A 15,728-nucleotide genomic window follows, 5' to 3' on the forward strand; every position below is an offset into this window, starting at 1 on the left:
TCACCCCCATTCCTCTCAGATCTATCTTCATGTCTCCTCCTGTCTTCTCTCTCTCTCTTTTTTTTTATAACATACTGGGTTTTATTTATTTATTTATTTATTTATTTTTGCTGTAAAGAGACACAATGAGCATGTAAAGTTGCTTCATGAAGAAAAACCTTTAATTGGGGCTGGCTTACAGGTTCAGAGGTTTACTCTGTTATCATCATGGTGGGAAGCATGATGACAGACATGGTACTGGAGAAGGCTCTACATCTGGATCTGCAGGCAGCAGAGAGAGCGAGCCACCCGGTGAGGGTTGAGCTTCAAAGCCTGCGCCCAGTGACACACTTCCTCCGATGAGGCCACATCTACTCCAACAAGGCCACATCCCCTAATACTGCCACTCCCTATGAGCCTATAGGGCCCATTTTCATTCAAACTATCATGCCCATTCAGTTCCGTTTATTCTGTCCTTCCAGACATCCGTCTGGGTCATCCACTGCAGTTTGGTCAAACAAAGACCACACCCATAAGAAAACTGACTCCCCGGCCGTTAGCTCCTTAGCTAGGGGTCAGAGTTCATGAGCCCCTCCCACCTCTGCACCCAGCCTTGTCTTTAAAAAGCTCTGGCGTCTCTGATGTGGACCTCACTTTGGAAACACTGACAGAGAGCTTTCAGAGATGCAGTGACTCTGCCAGATGCTTCAGTGTCTCCCAGGAGGCAGGTTTTGCAGTGCATGGAGAGGAACCAGCTGGCAGAGAAAGGTGGGAATGCCATTCTGGGAAGAGAAGCCCAGTGCTGGGGCTCTGGTGACCATACTGTCTCTTCCTGTGACTCTTTGTGCATGTGTCTCAGGTGTTAACCACTCCAGCCCAGAGTGCCAAAGTTAAACAGCCTGGGCTTTGTGGAGAGCTGGGAAGCCGCCTCCTGTGTTCACAGTAGGTTTGGAACTTGACCATGCTTATCTACCGAACAAGGCAGGACCTGTGACTGGCTGCACAATTAGCCAAGATGTTACAGTGCTCCCACAAAAAGAGGTGACAGCAAGGCCAGCCAGGGTGTCATAGGAGAGCCCTGCCTGTGAATAATGAACCAGCGCCGGGCCTGAGCTTGGCAGCCTGTCTGTTAGCCTGTCTGTTAAGACACTGTGAGAGCCTGTTGGCAAAACCTGGCATTCTGGGACAAAAAGCTCAGCCAGAATGGCCTGCTACATTAGACAGGAGACAAAGAAACCTGGCCCAGGCTAGAGGCACTTGCCTTTAGACGAGGCAGTAACATTGCAAGAGACTGTGGTTTCAGCTGCAGTTAGAAGGGTCCCCAGGGTCCTGGAAACCTTGTTTTGTGATGAGACAAAGCTCTGGTGAACCAAAGCTGCCTCTCTGCCCCCCACCCCACCACTACCTGTGCATTAGCAGGAATCCTAGATTACCATGGAATTTAACAGGTACATGAACATGAAGCATGTGTACATGTTGAATAACCATGAGGAAATCTCTCAGGACACACAGAAGAATTACTTGTGTGTGTGTGTCTCAGTATGTGTGTCTGTGTAAGAATGTGTCATGAAGATGTGTGTGTGAGAAAGAGTGTGTGTGTGCGTGTGAATATATGTGAGTGTGTAAGTGTGTATATGTGTTCTGTGTGTGAATATATGTGAGTGTGTAGGTGTGTATATGTTTTGTGTGTATGTGGGTGTCTATGTGTCTATGAGGACGTGTGTGTGTGTGTGTGTGTGTGTGTATCTGTGTGAGTATGTATGTGTGTGTGTGAGCATGTCTCTGAGAGAGTATGTCTGTGTGTGAGTGTATATTACAAGTGTGTGTGTCTGTGTGAATGTGTATGAGTGTGTGCCTATGTTTCAGTATGTTTGTAAGTGTGTATCTTTATGTGTATGTAGGAGTATAAACGTGTATCTATGTGTGTGATGGTTTGTATATGCTTGACCCAGGGAGTGGCACTATTTGGAGGTATGGCCCTGTTGGAGTGGGTGTGGCCCTGTTGGAGTGGGCGTGGCCTTGTTGGAGTGGGTGTGTCACTGTGGGTATGGCCTTTAAGACCCTCATCCTAGCTGCTTGGAAGTCAGTATTCTGCTAGCAGCCTTCAGATGAAGATGTAGAACTCTCAGCTTTGCCTGCACCATGCCTGCCTGGATGCTGCCATGTTCCTGCCTTAATGATAGTGAACTGAACCTCTAAAACTGTAAGCCAGCCCCAATTAAATGTTGTCCTTATAAGAGATGCCTTGGTCATGGTGTCTATTCATAGCAATAAAACCCTTACAGTGAGTATGTGCATGCCTTTAATCCCAGCACTCAGGAGGCAGAGGCAGGTGGATTTCTGAGTTCGAGGCCAGCCTGATCTACAAAGTGAGTTCCAGGACAGCCAGGGCTATACAGAGAAACTCTGTCTCAAAACAAAACAAAACAAAACAAAACAAAACAAAACCAAAACAAAAAAATCCCCAAAACAAAAACAAAAAAAGGACAGTGAGTATGTATGAGTGTATTGAAAATGTGTGTAGCTGTGTTGTCTGTGTATGAGTATGTCTCTGTGTGTCTGTGTATATCTGTGAACATGTATATGAACAAGTGTATCTGTGTGTGTCTGTGTATCTGTGAGTATGTGTCTCTGTGTGTGACAGTATGTGAGTGTGTGTGTGTGTCTTAGAGTTTCAAATTGCTATGATGAAACACCATGATCAAAAGCAAGTCAGGAAAGAAAGGGTTTGTTTGGCTTAGGCTCATTATCATTAGTTCATCATCAAAGGAAGTCAGCACAAGAACTGAAATAGGGCAGGAAGCTGGAGGCAGGAGCTGATGCAGAAACCATGGAGAGATGCTGCTTACTGGTTTGCTATCATAGCTTGCTCCTCTTCCCCTCTTATAGACCTGAGGGCCTGATCCTCTCTCTCCTCTCCTCTCCCTCTCCCTCTCCCTCTCCCTCTCCCTCTCCCTCTCCCTCTCCCTCTCCCTCTCCCTCTCCCTCTCCCTCTCCCTCTCCCTCTCCCTCTCCCTCTCTCCCTCTCCCTCTCCCTCTCCCTCTCTCCCTCTCCCTCTCCCTCTCCCTCTCTCTCTCTCTCTCTCTCTCTCTCTCTCTCTCTCTCTCTCTCTCAGACAGGGTTTTTTTGTGTAGCCCTGGCTGTCTTAGAACTCACTCTGTAAACCATGCTGGCCTTGAACTCACAAAATTCTGCTTGCCTCTGCCTCTGCCTCCCAAGTGGCAAGATTAAAGGTATGTGCCACCACTGCCTGGCTATGGAAGCATTTTCCCTACTGAGACTCTTGCCTCTTTGATGACTCTAGTTTCTATCAAGTTGACATAAAATTAACTAGTACAGTGTCTTTGTGTGTGTGAGCATGTACGTATATGTGAATGTGTATCTGTGAGCTTGTGTGTGTATCTGTGCTGTGTGTATGTGTGCACCTGTAAGCATGCATTTAAGTGTAATGTCTGTGTATATCTGTGAGCATATGTGTGTATATGTGAGTGTGTGTATGCCTGTGAGCAGGTATGTCCATGAGTGTGTATGTGTGTATGAGCATGTGTATGCATTGTGTGTGTCCATGAGCATGTGTGTGTTTGTGTGTGTGTGAGAGTATATGTGTGAATGTGTATATTTGTGTGAGTGGATATGTGAGTGTGTGAATGTGTATATTTGTGTGTGAATGTATATGTGAGTGTGTGTGAGTATATATATATATGTGTGTGAGTATATATATGAGTGTGTGTGTGTGTGTATGTGTTTCTCATATAACTTTACTTGCAAGGAAGGAAAAGAAAAGATTATTTTGTCATAATTTGGACAAATCTTTCTTGAGTGACACATCTGGATCCTATTTACAGGAATAGGATCTTCCCCTGCACTCATGATCCTTGATCCATTGTCCCAAAGTGTGCCCAAGCTTGGCACTGTTTTCTTGTCCAGACACCCTGACATCCCTCAAACAGTCACTTTCTCTCTTTTTCCTGAAGGAATATTTATTCCCCTGGCTACTTAAACAAGTGCCCTCTCATGGGTCTTCCTTCAGCATTCGTGAGCTGCCATTGACCCTTTTGTGGCTACCCAGCCACTGAAGTTCTTAGTCACTGTTGCTTGATACAGTGTGGAAGGTCCAATGGCAAGATCCTTCCCAAAAGAACTCAGGGGCCTTCTGCTTTTCCCCCCAGCCTGTTGCCTTCTTCTCATGGCTATCAGGAAAATTACATCCCCAGAATGAGTTCCACGTCACTGGAGCATGCGAGGGAGATGCCGTGGAGCAAGGAGAGGGAGCGATGGGTTCATGCCCTGTCAGGACAGCAAGCAGAGATAAGCAGACCTAGGGCACAACAGGAAATGGCAGGCTTGCAGCTCAGGATGATTTTGAGGGTGTGTGCTATTGTGTGAAGAGTTACAAAATTCAGTAACTCAAGTACATTAATTTCACAATGCTTCTGACCCATTTCCAGATGTCTGTATGATGCAATACTTTTGGATGTTTGGTTACTTTGTATTATCTGTATCTACGTTGTTGTTGTTGTTGTTGTTGTTGTTGTTGTTGACCAGAAGCAGGTTCAAGCTCAAGCAGCAATCAGATCATGTAGAATGACCACAGCCAAATGCACAAGCCCATTTGAGAAGCAAGGGAATGTCTTGTGTGATCCCAGAATCCCAGGTCCCGGGAAGACAGAAATGTTGCTGAGACCCCGTGGCAGCTTGGGTTCAAGCAAGACAAAGCTGCAGCCAACAGGGCTGCCATCTTCTCACTCTCTAAAGGTGGGGACACAGCTCTGGTAGCTGTTCTTGTTTGTTCCTCTCCCCTTCTTCTCCCTCCTCTCTTCCTTCATTTCTTTTCTTCTTTCTTTTTCTTAGACAAGGTATGTGCTGGCTGACATAGAACTCACTATGTAATTCAGCCTGGCCTTCAATTTGAAATCCTCCTGCCTCAGGTTCCTAAGTATCAGGATGATGGACACATACCTCCGTGCTTGAGTCTTCTTCCCTTTGTTAAGGTTTCTGGGTTTACAAGTACTCTGAGTGACAATCCAACATTCTCAGCAGCGTCTTTGGCTCAGTTTTGGTCCCATGGGTTGTGGGTGAAATAGAACAGAGTCATGGTGTAAACACAGTGCTGGTTGCAGCTCCCGTGGGAAGAAATATAGTGGTCAGAGGTAGTTCTCAAAGACAGCAAATTGCTGCAGGATGCACAAATGTCCCAAATGAGGCTGCTGGTGTATGTAAGTTCTACATCTCTCTTCCTTTCCACCTTAATATCTGTAGTAACCATTTGTCAGATGGCTTCTCCTATCTAGCTTTGTACAGCAGCAGGTTATTTCACAAAGTGTCCCATGTCTTAGGAGAGCTGCAGAGGAGATGCAAGCAAGGTAATAGCATCTTCTCAAATCTCTGCCTCGTCAACATAAGACACAGCTATTTTCTATAACTCAGAGTTAATAGAATGTTAAGAGACTTGGGATGGACGGGATGTGACTCATCCCTAAGCAAAGATAAAACAGTATTGCAAGAGAGTCCTTTGGTGTTAGTCTGGGGAAAGCGAATAGATATGAGTAGTGAGGATTTCTTGAGGGTCTCTCGGTTTCCTGGGCTTCCAGAGACTCTACACATGGAGAAAGTAAATGCAGGGGAAGTTAAGAGACACTCGTGCGCTTTTTAAGAGCTCTTGGAGAGCTGATACACATTCAAGGTCCCATGCTGAAGCTCCCTGCCCTGGCTTCTGGCCTCTCTGTAGTTGTTGGTCCAGATAAGATTGTGTCATGTGGCACTTGAAAGTGACCCTTTGAGTCTGCTGACCCCAGGAAACTGTGTGACACTGCTAATTGAACAAAACCAGGAGGCTCCATTTTGAGAGGAGGCAAATTATTGAAATCTGTTAAACTTGGTTGTTTTCTATTTGATATTAGCAATGTATTCCTAAGGTTTCATGAAATTACTTATTATAACCAGTTAGAGAACAAGATTCTTGAAGAGGTAAGCTCCATACATCTATGAATAAATTGATAAAGGTATTAATGGCTGTGTGACTTCCTGGGGAGAGGCAAACTAACTTCTCTTTACCCTAGAAGAAATGCCAATGCCAGGCCAGAGAAACAGTTCTGCCCAGGTCTAGTTTGGAGAGTCAGGGGATTTACTGAGGTGACTTTACAAGACTACCGGTGAGAAGCCCACAGTGGGTAACCTGAAAGCACAAAAGGGGCACCCAGCATGGGTGCTGATGATAGGGTTAGGATGTGAACCCCAAATCAGAGCTTTATAGCCCCAGGGCAAGGAGCTGGGGTAGGCTGAGTCGGATGGCCCACCTCCACGGTCAACTGGACGATCCTAGATGTAGGAGGAGTAACAAGAGAGAGCCAACCTGAAATCTACCAGCTGCATGGAAATGGACATGAAAAACTTGGAATCCAATAGGGGCAGAGATCAGGTGCAACCCAAAAGGAAAATCAAAGTAAAAACCTCCCTGCAACTGACTCACACCTATTTGAGCTAGCTAGCCATTACACAGTAGGGCAGCCCCCCTGCGCCTGAAGGAGATCTAATCCACACCAGAGCAACCAGAAGCTGATAGACAGTAGATGCAAACTGTTCTCAGGCACCTTTTGACAGCCAAGTGCCTGCTTTCCTGCCATCAGCAGGAAGCAGACCCCTGGGCTGGTCTGATTAGGATTGTTCTTATCTCGCTCAGCTTTCTTCTCCTTATCCAGATTTGGAAACACTTCCCTGATACATCCCATTTCACACTTCATTTACTTGCACACACACACACACACACACACACACACACACACACACCCTGCCAATCAGGGCCAACCTGGCTGTATGTAGCCAAGTGTGTGAGGGCTAGAAAGAGAGCTCAATGGTTAAGTGTTAGGTCTCAGAGGCAGAACAAATGGCTGCTGTGCCATTTTAACATATCAAAGCAGACCTGGTCTCCAGGTTCTCCCAGCATCCCTCAGTCCCCACCTGTTACAGGGCCCTTCAGTCTGGCATACCCAGTCTCCTACCCTAAACTTCTTCAGCTCGGGGACAGAGATGGGCTGTTCTTCTCTTAGCTGCTCTTCCCTATATAACCCAGATATTTTGTCTAGACTGGCTCTTTTGGCCTCTTTGTGCCCTTTTGGTCTCCTGGCTAACTCCTGGCTCTCCCCTCTCATCTCTCCTCCCAGGACTCAGTCTGATGGTTGCGTTCACTCTGGACTCTCCCAGATGTGTCTACCTCTGCCTGTGCTCTTCCTTGCAGCCATAGTGAAAGCCTCAGCCCTTAGGAACAGTCTGTCTTCTTCTTTTTTAAATTTCTTTAAACATTTATTTATTATTATATGTAAGTACACTGTAGCTGTCTTCAGACACACCAGAAGAAGGTGTCAGATCTCATTATGGGTGGTTGTGAGCCACCATGTGGGTGCTGGGATTTGAATTCAGGACCTCCGGAAGAGCAGTCGGTGCTCTTAACCGCTGAGCCATCTCTCCAGCCCATCTGTCTTCTTTTTATGTATCTTTTTCATTCAAGGAGCAATGGCTGCTCTTTCTGAGGACCTGGGTTTGAGTATCAGCACCCATGTGATGGATCACAGCCATCTGTAACGACAGTTTGAGAACTGACATTCCTGGGACCAGGTGAAGGGACTCTAGACAGCTGGAGCACAGCAAACATGGCCCTGGCAAGTCTTGCCCTTCTCCCATTCTTTCTGCCTTGGTAGAAAATGTTAGATTATATTTCTAAAGCTAGCCCCCAAGGTCCATTCCCTTATTTGGCCACTTTCTCCCCTGAGGCTAACAACCATGGTTTAGCTATCAAAGTATTGAAGTACAGCAATCAAAAGTCCCTTTTTGGCTCACCTAATAAACATGCCCAATTAAAATTAAACTCTTCATCCTAACACAGGATTTCACCTTTTACCTTTATTTATTTATTTATTTATTCTTACATTTATTTAGGTTTTCTTTTTCTTCCATTCTTTCATTTCTCTTTCTCTCTCTCTTTTCTTTTCTCCTTCTCCTTCTCCTTCTCCTTCTCCTTCTCCTTCTCCTTCTCCTTCTCCTTCTCCTTCTCCTTCTTCTTCTTCTTCTTCTTCTTCTTCTGACAGAGTCTCTCTGTGTACCCCTGGCTATCCTAGAACTTACTCTGTAGCCCAGGCTGGCCTCAAACTCAGAGATCTGCCTGCCTCTGCCTCTTAAGTGAGGGAATTAAAGGCCTGTGCCACCATGCTTGCCTCCTAAATCCAGCCTTTTGCCTGTGGGCTATATCTGTGTCCTTTGTATCCAGAGTTGTCCCTCCAGGACAATTATCTCTTCCCAGACAAATATCCCTTCCCCCTCTCCCTTATCGTGGCTTTGAATTCTAATTTGGACCTTCTAGGCTTATCAAAGGGACTAAGGCTTTTCCGTTCTAGGGAAGGAAAATTTAGTATCAAGTTTGACCTTGTTGATAACATTCAGACAGACTTAGGTCAGATTCATCCTTGAAATGTAACTATTCCTAGCACAGGCTGACAGCACACCCTGGCTGATAAGGCAGGTGTCTGTCCTGTCCAGGATGTGGCTCCTGCACATCTGACCCCCGAGCACACTGTCTTAGAAATCCTGACATTTCTCGCCAACCTAAATGACCTGAAGGGTGTCTGCTGAACCTGGAGACAGAACAGAAAGACCTGTTCTGACCGGTCAGTGGCTTGCTGAAAAACCACAAATAGGCCTTCCTGACTGTGTGAGGTGACGGAGAATCACTGCTGGAATGTTGTCATCAGCCTTTGGTGTCTAATGCTCTCTCCATCTCCAGCCTGCCCAGTCCTGGACTGAGTCCATTGTACTGCACATCTCAAACTTGGCTCCATGGACAGAGCTAATATCACTATAGAGGTCAAGAGCCATTTAGGCTCTCTACCTTGACAGGAGACTGTAAGAGAACTAGTGTGATGGTTGGTATGAAGCGGGGAACTTGAAGGTGTTTTGTAGAGCACAAATGGCATTCAGACTTGTGCCCAGGCAGTGGGAATAGACAAGGCAAAGCAGGGGTGGAGATAGTGTTTGGTTAGCATGCAGTAGTCTGCCTGACTACTTCATCTTCTGTATCCCACCATTAGCATCTTGAGCAGCAGTGTTACAGGTATCTCATCTGATATATGTCCCCTCTGCTCCATTCCAAGCCTGAACATCTCATTACCTCCCATGGAATGGGAGTGACTATCAAAGAGAATGGCGGCTGGGGGTCTCTTCTGTTAAACTGGAAGTTACCTGAGTGTCCATGGTTGCATGTGGGAGACCATATGGGATACAGCACAGCTGCAGGAAACCGTGGGTTTTTTGTTTTGTTTTGTTTTGTTTTTTTTGTGGGGGTGTTTCTCTGCATAGCCCTGGCTGTCCTGGAACTCACTTTGTAGACCAGGCTGGCCTCAAACTCAGAAATCCGCCTGCCTCTGCCTCCAGAGTGCTGGGATTAAAGGCATGTGCCAGCCACCACGCCCTTCGGAAACTGTGTTTTTAAGAATCTGATGATCCAGAAAGATACTCAAAATGTTAAGAAAAAGAAACGTTATTTACAGCACACAGTCTCATATTTGTCAAAACCTACACATAAGTCCGTGTATTTATATAAACATGCATATGGGCATTAGAAAGGTGACAGCAATTGGTTGTGTTGGGAAGTCCTCTGTCGTGTGGCTCTGTGGGTACTCATGAGGAACGTTTGGGGAAAGGAGACCAAAGGCAGGCTCTGCCGCGGTTACTGAAGGGCTTTCAAGGACAGAAGGGACACCTGCACATTCTAGCGACTTGAGTCCTGGTTACACCTGCCCGTCCCAGCCCCCACCCCTGGAGACTGAGAGTTGGTGAGGCAGGTACCATGAAGGGCAGAACTCAGAGGTGGCTCATAGAACAGAGTTCTGTCCAGCTGTTTGCTCGGGCAGTGGGGAGAGAAAAGAAGATGCAGAAAGAAGGCTACTGGCTTGTTAGCTGTATGCTTCCAGGCTGGACCCTGGCCTAGCAGGTCCACATCAGCCATCAGAAGGACACCAGGCAGAGTGCTCTCAAAGCAAAATCTACCGTGCTGTCTCTCAAATTATCTGACCTGTTTCTTTAAGGCCAATGGCAGAGCCTGATTGGCATGAGCCCCAGCTAAGAGAACAGCTGTAGAATATGTGTGAATCCCAGATCATTAGAGGAAGACCATAGAACAAGGTGACTACAAACCCCAGGCCAGTTGACTTCCCGTGGAATGTGTGCCAACAGGCTCCAGCCAACCTTATTTAACTCTCGAAGGACAGGGTGACGTCAGCTGACATCTGGGCAGCACTTGTTATCAGGGAGTTGCCAGGAAGACCCAGGAGGCACACTTACTGCATCTGTGGAGATCCAGGAGTTGAAAGGAATGGCCGGTGCATAATTACAAACCAGAAAGTGTCAGCAGGCTCAGATGCTGCCCTGCGTCTCATAGGAAAAAACAGTACAGTCAGTTGAAGGACAAGGCTGAAGAGCAGGCAGCCTGGGGCCACCCCTTCAGGCTCCACCATAGCTGTGCCTTCCTACGGACTGAGAGATGCTCTACTCCATATTCCATATGCTTTGCTGTGCAGACTCATGTCCATCCAGAGTAAGCTTGAGTTTGCAGGTAGGAAAGCACCCTGGGTGGCTGGGTGGCTGGGTGGCTGGTGGGGCATGGGGACTTTGCAGCTCATAGGGAGCTTGCCAGGACTTCCTGCGCAAATGAAGGCATGTGATTCCATCTGTCCTGAGCCTAGAAAAGAGACTCTGGAGTGATACGTCAAGTTATTTGGATTTAAATATTATAATCATTTAGAGAGTAAGATTTTGGAAGAGGCAAGCTTGATACATTGCTAAAGGTATCGATGGGTGCGTGAGTCCCTAAGAATCCCTGGGAAGTTTCACATTGTCCAACGCTGTGTTTTCACCCTGGTCCAGCAGCTCTTCTGCTAGAGATAAAACAGAATCCCAATGGGAAAGATCCCCGAAGCCCCACTTCCTGCAGCAGCCCAGAACTGAGCTGAGCAGAGCCAGGCAAGAGTAACTGTGACCGTGATGAAGAGGAGGAGAGGCCACAAAAACACGAGGCCAGTGTGGAGCTGAACAGCCCTTGTGTCCTAGCTCCGACAGTATCATAGGGTGTAGGTTCCAATGTTAATGTGTTGGATGTAAAGCCTCGCTAGCCCTTACCTCAAAGGAATAGGGATGGGGGCAGGGGGAGGGAGAGCTACACAGGGGTGACCATGGCCTGAAAACACGGGTTCAGGTTATCTCAAATGACATATTCCACCGTGGAAGTGGTTACAGACACTTCATTAGTTACAGAACGAAAAAAAGGGTCATAAAGCATTTGTCCAACCTGAAATACATTTGTGGAGACCACAAGTAAGCACTGATTTAGGTTTCAGACGTTATCTGATGACAGGCTTGGCCTTTGGATTGGTGGAAGCTCTGCTAAGAACAGGGTGTTAGGTCAGATGCACAGGCCTGGGCAATGGACGGCTTTCAAAGGAACTAAAAATAGCTCTGCGGAATTGGGTCTGCAACATTCTAACTCTTTATGGTCTCAGTCAGTCACTTGCCCTTGAAGAATCTTTAACACAGGTGTGTGGCTTTTCTTTTTCTCTGTTTACAGGAATGTGAGAGGGTGACCACCCTACAACCCAGGGAAATGGGTTCTTGTTCTAGCCTGGTGTTGGAGAATCACTCTCTGCATCTGGTAAAGTATGGTGGATTTGACTGTGTTTGTGGATTAGAACTTTTTACATACAAAAAGGCCTCTGCCCTCAATGTTCTCTCTGATAGAGCTACAAGGCCTAAGTGGACAGTGGATACTTAGCAGAGACAGGGAGTGGCAAGGTACTGGGACATACGTTTGAGATGAGGACAGGCAGCTTGTCATGAATGCACCATTTCCCATCCCTACAAGGAAGACCCTGTCTTACCAATGTCTCTGCCTCTAGATGTTTACAAAGAAGATAAATTCCTCTTCAGGCCTGACACCAGCCATCCACCTCCAGCAGCAAGGGAACCAGGAAATCTCATGGCCAGCCTGGCCAGCAAGCGAGTGGAATATGCAAAGGAGATGACTCACAGCAGACCAGCACGGTCGGCCATGAAGCAGAGGCCAAATTGCCATCTGTTTCATCAAGTTCGTTGGTGGTTGCCGTATTTATGTCTGTGATTTATGTCTAGGTGTCACCATGAGCCTTGGCAGATTTGGGAGACTATTAAATGTATGATTTGTCGATAGCTATCAAGACTCGGTTGCTTTCCAGTTTGATGATAGCTTAAAGGGTCACCTTTGCCAGCAGAAAGGGGTTTGTGCTGAATAACACTAAACGTTTCGTCAAAGAAGCATCCCTCTCATAAGCAGCTGTGTGTCCTCTCATAAGCAGCTGTGTGTAGGGGAGGAGTTTACCGGCAAGGCGGCAGCAGTTGAGCCAAGCGCACGGCCACTTCCATCGGAATAGGTCTTAACCACTCATCCTCTTGGTTCTGATGCTGTCTTATTCTGGACCATAAAAGGAGCACAGTGTGTTGGTTTCATTATTGCTTTTTTAAAAGAGATGTACATACTGTTATCTGTTTAGACCTGCAAGTGTGTGCCTGTATGTAATTCACGCATACACACGGGCTTACACACACACACACACACCCGGTGGCCCTCTCCTTGGTGGACTGAGACAGCGATGATGCAATGTTCTTCAGCTTGACAGGTGTGCTTAACCCACATCAGTCACGTTTATGATATGTCTGTTCTTTATTTAAAACTAAACTGAGGGGCTACGGCTGTGACTCAGTGGTAAAGCACTTGCCTAGTATGTGTGAGGTCCCATCCTTTCCCTCCCACTGTAAAAACCCTGGGGGCAGTCAGAGACCCTTCCTGGTACAAGCCAGGCACTGCTTGCTTGACCCTCAACTTTCCTTATTTTGATAAGATCCCAGGAAAGTTCACTGAGGTGTACTAACACAAACCTTTGGTTCTTGTCACGGTTTCCCGTAATCCAATTACGTTCCTGGCATTCAGAATCACACAGCATCTATTGTCCAAGATGAATAAAAATATGAACGACGGCGATTGACAGAACAAATAAAATGATCATTCATTAGGCTATCACATCACAAGCATCGAGGCTGTTTCCTCTGGGAATGGAGAGACTGGTCCTGGGCGCAGAGCCTGGAGACTGACTGGCACTGGGCTGAAGAACCTCCAACGGCAGCTAGCACACAGGTCAGGATCCAGAAAAGGAGCACACACACCCTTCCCCGAATTCCTGCCCTGGTATTTACCACATCTGGGACCCACCAGTCTTGATGATGTTTTTATAGGGTTAGCTTGAAAGGTAATTATCTCGGTGCATTTGGCTTTCGGTATCCAAGCGACTTCTCTAGAACCTATAAAAAAGGCCAGTGGGGGTGGGGGTGTGCTGCACCAACCCACTTCCAAACCCCATTTCCTTCTTTCTAATCAGTTAATGGCTCTCAGGAGGCTGTTTGAAGACAGTCTGTTCAGAAGCTCTTAATTTTTTCATTGTTTGGACCGTTTTTCTCTCCTTATTCACAATCCACTAAAAAAACAGTAAGAATGCAAATGCAGCTATGGTCTTCCTTTGAACAGAAAGAGGAATGGGGTGGGGATGAGGGCAGGGCAGAGAGGCATAAGAGCTTCATATTAAGTGAAGACATGTGTGGCTGATACACTCAGAGAGTCAGAAGGAACCGTCTCCAATTGTGCCCTCTCCCGCCCTATGCCACCCTCATCCTTGCCGTGGAAGCAGCAGAATTGTGTGCCTCAAGTTCCTAAGTATTATGCCACGAGAGTCCTGTATGGTGGGCTTGGTTTGAGTGACTCTTGATGCTGATTTTCTCAAATGAGTCTGTGCAGGAGTGCAGTCAAGTGAGCCAGATGCTGTCCTTTGCCGAGAGCTCCAAGCACCTGCTTGCTCCATCCACGGAAGTGCTCGGGCAAGGACACCAAGCTTCACTTTCTCCGGGAGGGTTTCTTAGCTTTGCGGACAACCACAGAGAACTGTTGCTAGACCATTTGTTGACTAGCCAGGATATACAGACCCCAGAGGTCAAACTTATTGGAGCACTAGCTGTCATTATTTGATGGCAAATCCAATGTGTAGAAGCCCTTCCTGGTACTCTCAGGCAGTCAATATCTGTGTCCAACGACGTGGGCATTTTTGTTCATCAGTCATATGAAGGAGCTCCCTGCCCTGAGAGCCGGCTCTACCATTTCCTCTATGCAGTACTGTCTGTCATGCAGTTGTACACTGTTCCATCACCTCCTTAATTCTTGTTTTCAGATGTGGGTGCCACAGAGTTCCACCATGGAGCCAGTCAACCTTAGACCTAGGCCTTTCTTCCTTGTAAGTTTAAGTTTTCAGGTATGGGTCACAGTTAGAGAAAACCGACTAACCCAGGTCACATATTACCTAGTGATATCTCACTGGTCAAATAGGCAGAGCTGGCTTATGGTATTTATTACATTTCAACTCCTGTTTACTGGAAGGGGATTGAGCACAGACAGCTGGTATCGGAAGGTTTGGAAGTGGTACAAATCATGGGAGCCTATATTCCTCCCCTCCAAACATGCACACATAAATGTAGGCTGGGAATTTTGTGGGCTTGGGAGAGTTGGTCTCTAGCTAGGTGGCAATGGGTTTAGCTGCCACTTTATCTGTGTATGGGAAAGTGGATCTCAGGGAATGACTAGCCAACTCTGCTCCGTGCAGATGATGTAAGAAAGGCCTTGATCAGAGGAGAGAAAGTGTCCACCAGAAGAGACTCCCCAGAAAAGGAAAACACTTAGCCTGAGGCTTGAGGGGACATGCAGGAGTTTTCCATTTGGAAAAAATAAAGGAATGTATTCCAGGCAGAAAACAAACAAACAAAATACACATAAAAGAGAGATATGGTGCAGCATAGCTTGATCGTGCATGCAAAAAAGATCAGTGTGTCTGGAATGCCCTAGAACAGTGGTATTCAACCTTCCTAATGCTGTAACCCTTGGATACAGTTTCTTACATTGTTGCTAGTTTGCGACTGTAATTTTGCTACTGTTATGAATCATAATGTAAGTATCTGTGTTTTCCGATGGTCTTAGGTGCCCTGTGAAAGGGTCAGTCAACCTCCCAAGGGGGTTGTGACCTACAGGTTGAGAAAAACTATCCTAGATCATGCTAGACAGAGTGCAGGCTAACTGTGGTCATAGCATGACTATTGAGGTGATTGAAAGAACACATAGTGTGTCTTGTTGTCCTTCTTAGCCTGAAAGATCTTTATAACTTCTATTTTGTCACAGGAAAAAAGTAGAACTGAGATATTAGTTTCATAACAGACTTGATTATGGACACCTTTGTATCTTGGCCTTTTTCTAGCTCTTAGAGAATGGTGAGAAGGGCTTGTTCTGTGACCTGAGTCCCCCCATCACTGTGCCATGACCCTCTCTTTCGTGTCTTCAGGAAACCTCTAGACACTTGTTCCAAACTCTGCACCCCCACTCCTAACTCTCCATCTGTCTTAGTTAGGGTTTTACTGCTGTGAACAGACACCACAACCAAGTCAACTCTTTATATAGGGACAACATTTAATTGGGGCTGGCTTACAGGTTCAGAGGTTCAGTCCATTATCATCAAGGTAGGAGCATGGCAGCATCCAGGCAGGCATGGTGCAGAAGGAGCTGAGAGCTCTACATCTTCATCTGAAGGCTGTTAGCAGAATACTGGCTTCTAGGCAGCTAGGATGAGGGTCTTAGAGCCCATGC

The 15,728-nt window shown here is 46.6% G+C and overlaps 1 long non-coding RNA gene across 1 annotated transcript; it reads left to right on the top strand.

Moving 5' to 3' along the window:
* The first annotated feature begins 655 nt into the window (after positions 1 to 655).
* On the top strand, positions 656 to 12,205 carry Platr26 (pluripotency associated transcript 26). The gene is made up of 4 exons (NR_037979.1): positions 656 to 747; positions 4,529 to 4,735; positions 11,589 to 11,672; positions 11,948 to 12,205. It is a non-coding gene; the product is annotated as a pluripotency associated transcript 26 (long non-coding RNA).
* Positions 12,206 to 15,728: the final 3,523 nt, after the last annotated feature.

This window comes from Mus musculus, chromosome 2 (assembly GCF_000001635.26).
Source record: "Mus musculus strain C57BL/6J chromosome 2, GRCm38.p6 C57BL/6J".
In the NCBI taxonomy this organism is placed as follows: Eukaryota; Metazoa; Chordata; class Mammalia; order Rodentia; family Muridae; genus Mus; species Mus musculus.